Source organism: Dipodomys spectabilis, unplaced genomic scaffold, assembly GCF_019054845.1.
Source record: "Dipodomys spectabilis isolate Male_0828 unplaced genomic scaffold, ASM1905484v1 ptg000365l, whole genome shotgun sequence".
In the NCBI taxonomy this organism is placed as follows: domain Eukaryota; kingdom Metazoa; phylum Chordata; class Mammalia; order Rodentia; family Heteromyidae; genus Dipodomys; species Dipodomys spectabilis.
The window spans coordinates 1,242,877-1,255,293 of NW_024871042.1; the positions used below are offsets into that span (position 1 = coordinate 1,242,877).

Below are 12,417 nucleotides of genomic sequence, written 5' to 3' on the forward strand. Positions count from 1 at the left end.
TTTTAAACAAGGGATTTTTTTGCATGAAAAATGTATGGAAACCTGGTTCTTACCATGAAATCTGGTGATGGAAAATAAGCTGTGAATATTACTTTAAATGCACCTGAACTTGCAAATGGGCAGATTCTTGAAAATCATTTTTAAGTTGCCTCAATACTATGTATTCAAAATTAGAATTTTTTTTAAAGTACTGGGATTTGAATTCTGGGCCTTGCACTCACTAGGCAGATGGTCTACCATTTGAAGCATACCCTCATTTCTATTCTATCTATCTATCTATCTATCTATCTATCTATCTATCTATCTATCTATCTATCTATCTATCTATCTATCTATCTACCTACCTATCCATTGTAATGTCAGTAGGAGCCAAACTTGTGAAAAATCTAACCTCTGGATTCCAGCTCTTTTTGTCCTTCTGGGAGCACAACATGTATTGAGAGATAGCATGCCTTGCTTTGACTTTAGACAAAAGATGGGTTTCTTTTCATCCGTGTTGTGATGGAATCTGCAAAAGAAGATCTGTATCACAAAATAAGTAAGTTTCTATGACCATCATAAGAAAAGATATGCATGTCTTACATCAACTCCAGTTTGGGGTTAGGGGGATATGAAAGCCTGGATAGTGGCTCCATTATAGATGCAGTTTGTGCTCACCTGGTATGCACATTGTGTGTGTGTGTGTGTGTGTGTGTGTGTGTGTGTGTGTGTGTGTGTGTGTGTGTGTAAAAGAGAGAGAGAAAAAAAATTCTAAGAGCAGTGTTTGTTTTCTACTCTTCAGATCCTATCTTCTGTGGGGGTAAGTGCCTCAGAGTTAAAATGAGGATGAGAGAGATCACTGAACACTGCTTTGAATATAAAATCTATGGCTATTTGAAAGGGAAACCTGCAGGAGCTCATGTAATAAATCCCCGGGGAACTTACAAGAGATGAACTGTACCTAATTGCATCTGACATGACTAAAGCACATAGAGCTCTCTAAAGAGTGAGGGCAGATTTCCCAAATTCTCTGCTCAGCACTATGGAAGGTCCAAAATAATTCAAGTCTTACAGCTGTGCAGTATGACCTCCCCCTACCTCTTTCTAGTGACCACTGATGAGAAACCAACATTATCAGGGCACATAATTAAAGATTTTTTAAATATATTTTTATTGTAAAATTACTGTACATAGGGGTTACAGTTACATGAGTAGGGTAATAAGTACATTTCCTATTGAACATTGTTACTTCCTCCTTTGTTTTTCCCCTACCATCCCTTCCCTCTCTACCTCCCCAACTCCTCCCTCCCACACCCCCACCCCAAGTTGTAAAGTTCATTTTCAACTTACTGTCTTGTACATCTCATTGGTAAAATGGGTCAACCTGTATCCTTATTTCAGCATTTTGTTATTTCCCTTCCCTTCCCCAAATTAGAAAAATGTATATACAAGATGCAGGACACTGGAATCCAATACAGCAAAAACAAGAGTTACAACATGGGGGAAGAATATACAAGAGAAACAAAAAAATCACATAGTACATTTTAAATATGTTAAAAACAATAGCAAGAAGGAAAAAAACCACTTGTGCCCCTATCTTGGGGTTCATTTCACTTAGTATCATCTTATATGGTCATATGTACATAGCTTTTGACCTTTTCTGCTTGTCCTAGGCTTATACTAGTTATTGCAAATAAAAGATATTACAGACACACTGGAAAGAATGGATGGAACCATCCAGTTCCTGCCTAGAAATGACCTGCTTTGTTTTGTGTTGAGGTTGGCCTCAGAAAACAAAAGCTCACTCTTAGCACAATAGAAAGGAGCTCTCTGGGCCAGAGTTGCCTGTGGCTGGGAAGTAATTGCTGCCCAGGGTGGGCAGCTACATTTAGTGTCCCTGTCCCTGCCTGGGTGGTCCTGAGGGGGAGGGGGCAGGAAAGCTGGGTGAGTTCCTCAGAACCTTCTTCACAAGCCTCTGTAATGCTTGTGTGTAGGTTCTTGTGACAAAATTCAGGTCCATATTGATTAAACATTTCTTCATCACAAATGACAAGATGTTATTGCAGTGGAATGGAAAATATGAATCTCCTTTTCTCATGCAGAAAGGGAAAAATCTGGCTTTAGAGTCTGTCAGTCTGGGAGCTTTTAATAAATTCCTTTCTCCTGGGCATGATGGTACTAAAAACTAAACAGCATTTCAGTACTGGGATCTGAGTGACTGTAAGTCCTGAGCTCTGTTGGTGTAACGTTGAGGAACTCTGCTGGAATAAGGTTTGGCTTGAGGCAAAAAGTAAACACTGGTTAGTCTTCACATAGACTATGCACTTGACCTCTCTGTGCCTTTGGATACCCACAAACAAAATGAATCCCACTATTATCACAGTTTATTTTCTTGGAATGAATGAGATAATCTATCAATTCTCAATCCTGGTACCCTATACACAGGGGTAGCTCTCAAACTACTCAGTTTCAAGAGAGCCAGGCAGCTCTCAATTGAGAACATGGGTCATAATTTGACTTGGTTTCTTGGCCAATAAGCTTTGGAATTGCCTCATGCTTATCCATGTTCTGGAGTGGCATTTTTAGAAGAGTGTTCTACTTCTTGAGTTTCAGACATACTGGAAATTCTTTAGGAGTTGTAACTAACAGCCCTAGAACAGCTTTTCATGGAGTCAGGATGTAATAAATCGAATCCAATGAAGGAACCAAAGGAAACATCAGGAACTCTAATATTGTGGAAGTCTTCATTGCTTAGGTTAACATCCTCACTAGCCTGTCTTCTTCATTCTAAGGAATAGACTTGTACAATGATTGTGACATGCTTACATTTGCCAATTAATTTAATCCTCACTACAATTCTAAAGGGCACTTATTTTTAGGTCTGTTTATAGAAGGGGAAATTAAGGCAAGTAGACCTTTTATAAGTCTGTATTGTTTGTGTTTTCTTTAAACCACTTTAGTCTTCATTGACCTAACACATTTTTAAGTACCACAAAGTAAGACCATACCTTGGGTAGACCTAACTTATTTTAAATATTACAAAAGATTATATTTTCTGTTATGCGTTTGGTAGGTAGATCTAATATGTTTTAAATGCCACAAAGGAGTTCCACTATTATGTGTTTGGTAGAAAAAATGTGCAACAACCTCTTTCCTGAAGATACAAGCTGAGGCAGTCTTTCTCCTAAACTTACCAATTTAGAAATTATTTTGTACTGCCAGGTTACTTCTGACTGATGACTGACTTTCCACAGCTTAGCCCAGTCACAAAAAGCATTACAGGCACTCTATAAACATATGACAGGTAACTACATGAATGAATGATACTTTCTTAACTATCCCCGTTCCTTTCCTCACATCAAACCTGTTTCACTTTTTATCAGACTAATGTTTAGGATTTTTACCTCCTCATTTTACTGGATATCTCTTTGTCCTTGTTTGTATCATATCTAAACAAGTATATAAAATATACTTTCCTGAAGTGAAGAACCAAGTTATATAACTGCCATAAGAATATCTGAACTATCATCTGTGACACACAAAGCCCTAGAAAAACTAAGTAGATGGAAACTTGGATTACTGAGATTATGTTAAGATCCATTTCCTTTCACAATTCATCCTTTCTTTGGTCACTCTTACAATATGCTTTTTGAATATTTTGAAGATTAAAAGCCAATATGATGAAAAAACCATCCTAAAGAAGTAGAAAGTTATTTAAGCTTTTAAAATTAAAACATTGGAGTACTCGGATAATAATTCTGGCTCAAAGAGAGCAGGTTACTAAAAAACAAAATATGTTGGGATTGCATTGTCTCTATTATCTTCAGAAAAGTAGGCTTAGCGTCCTCCTTGAGGACAAAATTATTCTTGGAACTGTATTCAAGTTTATTTTATGTAATAAATATCAGAAATAATGTTATGAGACACCATAAAGTCCTAACTGGGTCATAAATGTGGTTAAGTAAGAATGGCTAAATGGCTACATTTTCATGTTGAGGTGTCTGGAATTTATGTGCCTTTATAAAACAGAAGCCACACCAGATTCTAAGTCACAGATAATGGTGGCAGTCAGTACTATTTGTGTTTTTTTACAAAACGACTTTAGTCTTCATTGACCTAACACATTTTTAAGTACCACAAAAGACGTAAGACTATCTGGGCTCCAGTGGCTCATGCCTATAATCCTAGCTACTCAGGAGGCTGAGATCTAAGGATCCTGGTTCAAAGCCAGCCTGGGCAAGAAAGTCCGTGAGACTCTTATCTCCAATTAACCACCAGAAAACCAGAAGTGGCGCTGTGGCTCAAGTAGTAGAGTGCTATCCATGAGCTGAAGAGAGGAGGTACAATGCCCAGGCCCAGAGTTCAAGCCCCATGACCAAAAAAAAAAAAAAAATAGTAAGACTATGCATTGGGTAGACCTAACTTGTTTTAAATATTACAAAAGATTATATTTTCTATTATGTGTTTGGTAGATCTAATATGTTTTAAATACCACAAAGGAGTTCCACTATCCTGTGTTGGGTAGAAAAAATGTGCAATGACCTATTTCCTGAAAAGACTGTAATCATATCTAAGAAATGTTAGTAATTAATAGCCCGAATGGGAAAGGCTATATTAACTTCATAAAAAAAATGAAGAGGCGTATCTAATCTTTCTTAAGCTCTAGAGCATATATGTAATTTGACCATTATGTCTACATTGAGAGTGTGTTTTCTTCCTTTCTAATGAAGAAGGTAATTAGGATGATAATAGGAATAATACTTGGGCTTATTGAAGGATTGGCTGAGATTTACTAAGGTGGTTTCTAGCTCTCCAGTCCGGTTGTCAGACTGATGTCAGCCTTAGAAGTCACTGAGTTTTTCATTCCTTTTTCCCTATGGGCTTCCTCTTTCTCTAATAAAACTACTTTAAATTTCTTCCACATTCCATCCCTGAATACAAGCACTTAAACATGAATTGTCTATATCTAACCAAGTTTTTTTTTTAAAGATAGTTAAAATAAAAGCAAAGAGTTCTTGGTTCTCTTTTCCCACTTGGCTGAATCTGTCACATACATGTACTGGCCCTTGACATGAGGCTCTGATATTGATCTGGAGCCTTATCGATCTCCAACTTAATATAGGGATGGTGTCTCCCAATAACTTAGGCAGTTCTACAGGCACTCATTTAATCTTCTTTTGTTCACTTACAAAATGAAAACAATGTCTTCACTAGACTATTAAAATGGATCCAGTAATCCTTACCCCTAGCTGAACTTTGCAATTTGATGAAATACATTTTTTAAGCATGCTTCTGGTTTTGTTATATTAATTTGGGATTGGATTTTCTCCAGTGGTTCAAACAAAATGAAAGCATAATCTTACAGTATTTAATATATTCTCTTCTCTCCCTTGCTAATTTGTATCTGAATTAACTTTTTCTTAGCTTATCCAGAGTATCAGTATCCCCATCTAAGGGACACTCTGCTTTTCTATGACATCCAACCCAGTAGGGAACCATTAGGGGAACACATTTGTTTTATCCTGTGTGGTTCCATAAATAAAAAGCAATTTCTCTTTTTATTGCCTGGTTTCCATTTTCCTGGTTACCAGCAATTGCTTAGCAAATCACCATATAAGTTTAATAGCAATGATTTGTGTTTCTCATGGAACTGCAACTTGGGCGGGGCTCAACAAGAAAAGTATGTCTCTGCTCCTTGGAGATTCCCATGTGGTTGCTTATCTGAGGTAGAGGAGATATCTCATTATCAGGGCTGGTGCTAGCCCCTGACTGGAAATAAATATACTGGGTCCTTTGAGGTTATTGGTTCATTGGATACAAGATAACAGAACTAGAAACTGCCATTGTCTTCCAGTATCACTCCTGCCATGTACAGTTAGGCAAGAAAATCATCACTGATGCTAAGAGTTAGGGGGAAGAAAATAAGACTTTCCTTTCTGGTTTTTCTTTGTTTTATAACATGAGGTCTCAGTAGCCCACGCTGGTCTTGAACTTACTACATAGCCCAGGCTTGCCTCAAATTGACAATCCTCTTCATTTACCCTCGGACTACTGTGTTTTATAGGCAAATGTCACTATGCCCAGCTCTGACTTTACCTTTTATTGGGAGGAGTGTCAAAAGAATTGGCCACCTTTGTACCATCTTCTTCTTAGTCATCATCCAGTTGCCCAAGTAAGAAACTGGGGCTACACCTATAATCCTTCCCCCCCCTCTTAACCTCTAATAAATGGTTCAATCTAGAAGTACATACATTTATTGCATATAATTGAATTATATAATTCTATCATACATTCTTAATCTCACATATGAAATATCAATGACTGGGTCCTTTTATTTGGCCTCCATTTCTTTGGAATGTCAGCATTACCTCTCTATTGCAAGGGACTACACTCATCTGTTTCCTCACTGTTTTTTCTGCCTCCATCTGGGTCACCCCTTTTTAGTCCAGCTGTGGTGATTTTGCTTTTAATTACAAGTAGCGTCAACTTCCCTCACTGAAATTTCACATGTCCTCCCTGGCTTTCAAAGTAAAGTGCAAATTCATTTACATGGCTCAGAAGGTCTTGCAATTATGTCTTGTCCCTGTCTCCTCATATAGCCACACTTTTTCAATCGTGTGTTAAACTTTTGTATGTTGGGCTTTACCAAAATGCTGATGTTCAGCCAATCCATTTGATTGCTGTTACCTCTGGTACTTTGATTCATCTTTTGAATGCTCTTTCTAGTTCCCTTTCCTTTTCTCACTCCTAATTCCTTGATTTTATGTTTTCAACCAGTTACTTCCTCTGGGAGGCATTTTATAATCAGTTTACTTATTCACAAAGTATTAATTGATAACTAATACTGTGCTAGACACTCTACACGCTCTGAGGATACTTTAGTGAATGAGACAAACCAAAAAACCTTAGGTCATGAAATTTAGGTAGAAAATTATTAAATCAGGAAATAAGCAAGAATATGTATATATATATATATATATATATGCATACATATATATATATATGGTAGTGATCAGAGTTACACATAAATAAATGAAGCAGAATGGGCAGTATAAAATACTAGCATATTCCCTTGGTCTTGTATGTAAGTTTATCTGATTTGGGGAGAAAAAAGGGAAGCACCGAAACAGGGAACCAATTCAGTAGTGAAATCCATTAGACCCTATGTTGAAAATGAACTATATACCTTTGTGGGGAGGGATGTTAGGAGAGGGAAAAGTGGGAGAGAATGGGGGAAGAATGACACCTGTTCCAAAGGAAATGAACTCATTACCCAATCATGAAACTGTAAACCCTCTGTACATCACCTTTACAACAAAATTAAATAAGAGGTGAGATATCAAATAAAAAATACTAGCACAGTAATATAAAATACTAGCAGTTGATGTTAAAATTTTGGCACAGTGTCTAGGAAGGTATCATTTGAGTCAGACTGGGACACCATGAGGAGAGTAGCTGTGAGGCTGCTGGGAGAAGAGCACTCCTGACTGAGTAAACAAGCAAGTAACAAGGCTCTGAGATAGGCCAGGGCCAGAGTACCTGAAAGAAGCTAGGATCTTAAAAGGGAAGATAAAAGGATTAGAGAGGTGATCTCTAATGTAGCATGCAGAAAGCCCCGTGGTTACTAGTAATATCTAATGAGATTAGATTTTGCACTGAATAAGGTAGAAGACCTTGGGAGTTTGAGCAGAGGAGCTTGTTCAGATTTGTGGTTATCACATCCTTACTCAAATCCTCCCACAACACCCCCCCCCCACCTCTCATCCCACCAATTTTCATCTGTACTGTAACTTATTTCTCAAGTAATTAATACATTATTCCTACCACACAACATAGTGTCCAAGAATTAAAGTTCTCAAAACATGTGTTTGGTTACATTGACAATAATGAGTAGTTCGATTGGGTGGCTCATGGCTGTCATACTAGCTCCTTGGGACACTGATATCATGGTACCAGACCAGCCAGGCAGAAAAGTCCTCTGAAGTCCATCTCCATGGAAAGGAATCTGGAATTCCTAAAAAGATGAGAAGCCCAAAAAGGCTCAGGTACCTGCCTGGGCAGGAAGGTAAGACAGTATACTAAAAATTACCAATAAAATGTAGAGCTGTAAACACGGCTTGGTGGTACTGTACCAGGCAGACAAGCATGAAGCTTTGAGTTCAAGGCCCCAGTACCAATAATAATATGTACAAAAAAAAAATGCCAGCTTCTTTACTTTTACCTTTTTTATTTTTTGCTATGTATTATTTAAGAAAATTGATGATACTGCCGGGTGCTGGTGGCTCACGCCTGTAATCCTAGCTACTCAGGAGGCTGAGATCTGAGGATCGCGGTTCAAAGCCAGCCCGGGCAGGAAAGACCGTGAGACTCCTATCTCCAATAAACCACCAGAAAACCGGAAGTGGCGCTGTAGCTCAAGTGGTAGAGCGCTCGCCTTGAGCTGAAGAGCTGAGAGTCAGCGCCCAGGCCCAGAGTTCAAGCCCCATGACCGACAAAAAAAAAAAAAAAAAGAAAATTGATGATACTAAGCCCCAATTTATTTTTTTTCTGTTTTTTAAAATTTAATACATTTTTTATTGTAAAAATACTGTACAGAGGGGTTACAGTTACATGAGCAAGCCTTGTTGCCTCCTCCTTTGTTTTTCCTCTACCATCCCTTCCGTCCCACCTCCACAACTACACTCCCCCTCCCCCACCTAAATTGTAAAGTTCATTTTCAACTTACTGTCTTGTACATCTCATTGTTACAAGGGGTCAACCTGTATCCCTATTTAAGCACTTTGTTTTTATTTGCAATAACTAGTATATGTCAGGGACAAGCAGAAAAGGTCAAAAAGCTCTGTACATATGACCAGATAAGATGATTTTAAACGAAATGGACCCAAGATAGGGACACAAGGGTTTTTTTCTTTCTTGCTATTGTTTCTAGCATATTTATAATGTACTATGTGATTTTTTTGTTTCTTTGTATGTTCCTCCCCTACGGTGTAACCCCTGTTTTCACTGTATTTGATGTCAGTGCCCTGCATCTACACTTCTCTAATTTGGGGAGGGGAAGGGAAAAAGCCCCAATTTATAAATAAGGAAAAGAGGTAAGAGTATGAAATGAAGAAAGGAAAAATACAACTTATTACAGCAATCATCATAGCCTTCTCTAAGCTAAAAAATAAAACTTTTCATTTCTACCCTATGGTCTTTTTTTTCTTTTTACATTATATCATTAGCATAGCACCAGTATATTTACAATAATAGAATCCTGTGAATTAAGTTATTAATTAATTAATTAATTTTTGTGGGATGGTAGAGGAAAGAAAGACCCTATGCTTGAGATTGTGTTGCTGCTACTTCTGTTTCTTCCTTCTCCTTCTTCCCCTTCCTCTTGCAATAAGGCTGTTTTCCTATTATAAGTTAGCTTGATGGCCTTTATGACATTCTTGATGGTTCTTCATATTTTTTATTTTATTTTATTTTTGGTAATACCTGAGATTGAACACAGGTTCTTTATATTTAAAGGTATGTTATGTTGTGCAAATATCTGTATCTAAATTCTTTTATCTAAGATCATATCCTTTATTTATTTTTCATTTATTCAATAAGTGTGACATATAGGTAATATATTAAAAGATATATCACAATTAGTGGAAGCTTTAATCAATTAAAAAATAACCCAAAACAGAATGCAGTCATTAGATGAATATTTTTTTTTGATCCAATATGCTATTCTTTTGATTGGAGAATTGAGTCCATTAATGTTTAGGGTTATTATAGAGTGATGTGTCATGTTTGCTATTTTCTTGATTTCTTGTACTTTGTTTTTTTCCCTCTTTCTGTGTTTATTAAATTGATAATCTGCTGATTTTTGTCCTATGTGTTTCTTTGATTTTTTTTGTTTTCTTCAGATTGTATTCCTTCCTTTAGAATTCTTTGTAATGCTGGTTTAGTGATCTTGAATTCCTCTAATTTTTGTTTGTCATGGGAGGTTTACATTTCAACATCCAATGTAAATGTTATCTTTCCTGGGTAGATCAGTTTGGGTTGGTGGTTGTTGCTCTTCAGGCTTGGATTATATCTTCTTGCATGGAGGGTTTGTGTGGAAAGGTCTGCTGTGATTCTGAATTTCTTTACATTTGCACTACAGTTTTTAATTTTGTGGCATTTAAAATCAGTTCTTGCTATTCATGTCTGATGTTTTGACTACGATGTGTCTAGAAATATTTCTTCTTGGATGCAGTCTACTGGGGGTTCTATATGCTCTGTTAAGCAGGTGAGAGTTTTGTCTCTTAAGCTTGGGGAAGTTCTCAGCTATTATTTTACTGAATAGCTTTTCAATGCCTTTATTATTCAATTCTTCCCCCTCATCAGTCCCAATTATGCGTAGATTTGATTTCTGAGCTGAGTTGGCCATTTCCTGGACTTCTCTTTCATAGGTTCAGAGTACTTTTCCATACTTTTGACGTTTTGTTCTAGCTCCTCTGTTTTATCCTTGGCTTCTGAAGTTCTATTTTCCACTTCACTTATTCTGTTACCTATGGATTCCACTGCGGTTTACATTGTGGAAACTGAATCTTTTGTAGTTCCAAGATCAGTTCTAATAGTGTCCTTTTCATCTTTTAATGCAGTGTATAGCATGTCAGTTTTTCTCTCCATATCTTTGTAGGAGTCCTGGATTTTGTCATTTCTTCTTTGTGCTTTTTTTTTTTTTTTTTTTTTTTTTTTGGGGTCCGGTCGTGGGGCCTGAACTCTGGGCCTGAGTGCTGTCCCTCAGCTCTTCAGCTCAAGGCTAGCACTCTACCACTTGAGCCACAGTGCCACTTCCAGCTTCTTTTCATTTTGCTTATGTGGTGCTGAGGAATCGAACCCAGGGCCTCTGGCATGCAAGGCAAGCACTCTACCACTGAGACACCTTCCCAGCTCCTTCTTTGTGCTCTTGAAGTTGTTTTTGTATCTCCCCTTTTATTTTATTGACCAATTCTGTTATTTCTTTAATGGCTCTTTTGTCTTCCATCTCTTCTTCATATTCACTGGAGTCCTTCCCTGGATTGTTGTTGGCTATTGGATTTAGTTTGTGGTCTTGATTGCTCATGAATCTTGTAATCTTGTGTTGTGATGTAGGCATTTGGGTTCAAAGATTGTCAGGGTCAATTCCCAAGCTTGGCCTGTTTGCACCTGACAAGTAGCACCCCTCACTTGGGTTGGATTAGTTCATACTGAGAAGCCTAGCCCACACTGGGTCCCTGGGCCAGCAAATACCTTAAGACCCTAATGTTTTAAGTTGAAAATTGTATTGGCCCATCTGTGAGACCTAGACATGCCTATTAACGTCTTTGAAAATTGTCATAGACCATCCTTTTTGACTTTTAGTAGAGGTGGAGAGGTATCACTGTATTATGAAAACATAAAAGTAGAATTGCTAGAATACTAGCATATTTACTACAAAAATTGATTTCCCACATGAATGTGTGTATGTGTGTGCAAAGACTTTCTTTTCTTTTCTTTTTTTGGGGGGTTCGGTCGTGGGGCCTGAACTCTGGGCCTGGGTGTTGTCCCTCAGCTCTTCAGCTCAAGGCTAGCACTCTACCACTTGAGCCACAGCACAACTTTCCAGCTTTTTTCTTTTTGCTTATGTGGTGCTGGGAATCGAACCCAGGGCCTCATGCATGTAAGGCAAGCGCTCTGCCACTGAGCCACCTTTCCAGCCTTGCAAAGACTTTCTTGCAATACCATATCTGTTTAGTGGTATCGAGTGAGTATATGGTATTAGAGATGAAGGGGTCTTTATCCTCAGTAAACTTCTAGTCCAAGAGGAGTTGTGTTAGCTTTCTATTACTGCAACAAACTATCTGAAATGGTCAATTTATAAAGAGAAAAGTTTAATTTGTCTCACAGTTTTGGAGGTCAGAGCCCATGATCACTATACCTGTAGTTCTGGCCCTGTAACAAGGCATCACTTCATGGTAAGAGCCTGGAAGAGACCTTCATAACAAGGAGGAAAGAAAACAATAGGAAGGGATGCTGGGGTCCCAGGGCCCTTCAAGATACCCTTTCCCACCCCATGACTTAAGAAGCGCTCACAAAATTCCTGTTTCTCAAAGGTTCTATCACTTCCCAATAGTGCTGCTTTAGGGACCAATCCTTCGATTTTTTGGTAGATCTGTAGAACACTAGTGATGGACATAGTGGGGAAATGAAAAGATATATTGAATAGAAAAAAATGACCGATAATGACTAGTCATACCAGCAGGAACAATTGTCCGCTGACCAAAATGATCTTTTCTCCATGTATGGTTTGATGGATAATATCAGAAAGAGTTCATTACAGTTTTGAGAATAAAATTTGACTTATCTCATTAAGTCACAAAATAGTCAAACTGGGATTTTTAAAAAGCAGGAAAAAAAATCCTGCATTTAGTTATTTAAACTATAAAGAAAATAAGTGCA

At 37.7% G+C, this 12,417-nt stretch overlaps 1 protein-coding gene and 1 non-coding gene across 2 annotated transcripts in view; one reads left to right on the forward strand and one right to left on the reverse strand.

Moving 5' to 3' along the window:
- The window catches only part of Macrod2 (mono-ADP ribosylhydrolase 2), a 1,713,649-nt gene that overhangs the window by 743,036 nt on the left and 958,196 nt on the right, over nt 1-12,417 (forward strand). The window lies entirely within an intron of this gene.
- Trnav-uac lies at nt 11,605-11,668 on the reverse strand. Its single transcript has one exon. It is a non-coding gene; the product is annotated as a tRNA-Val (tRNA).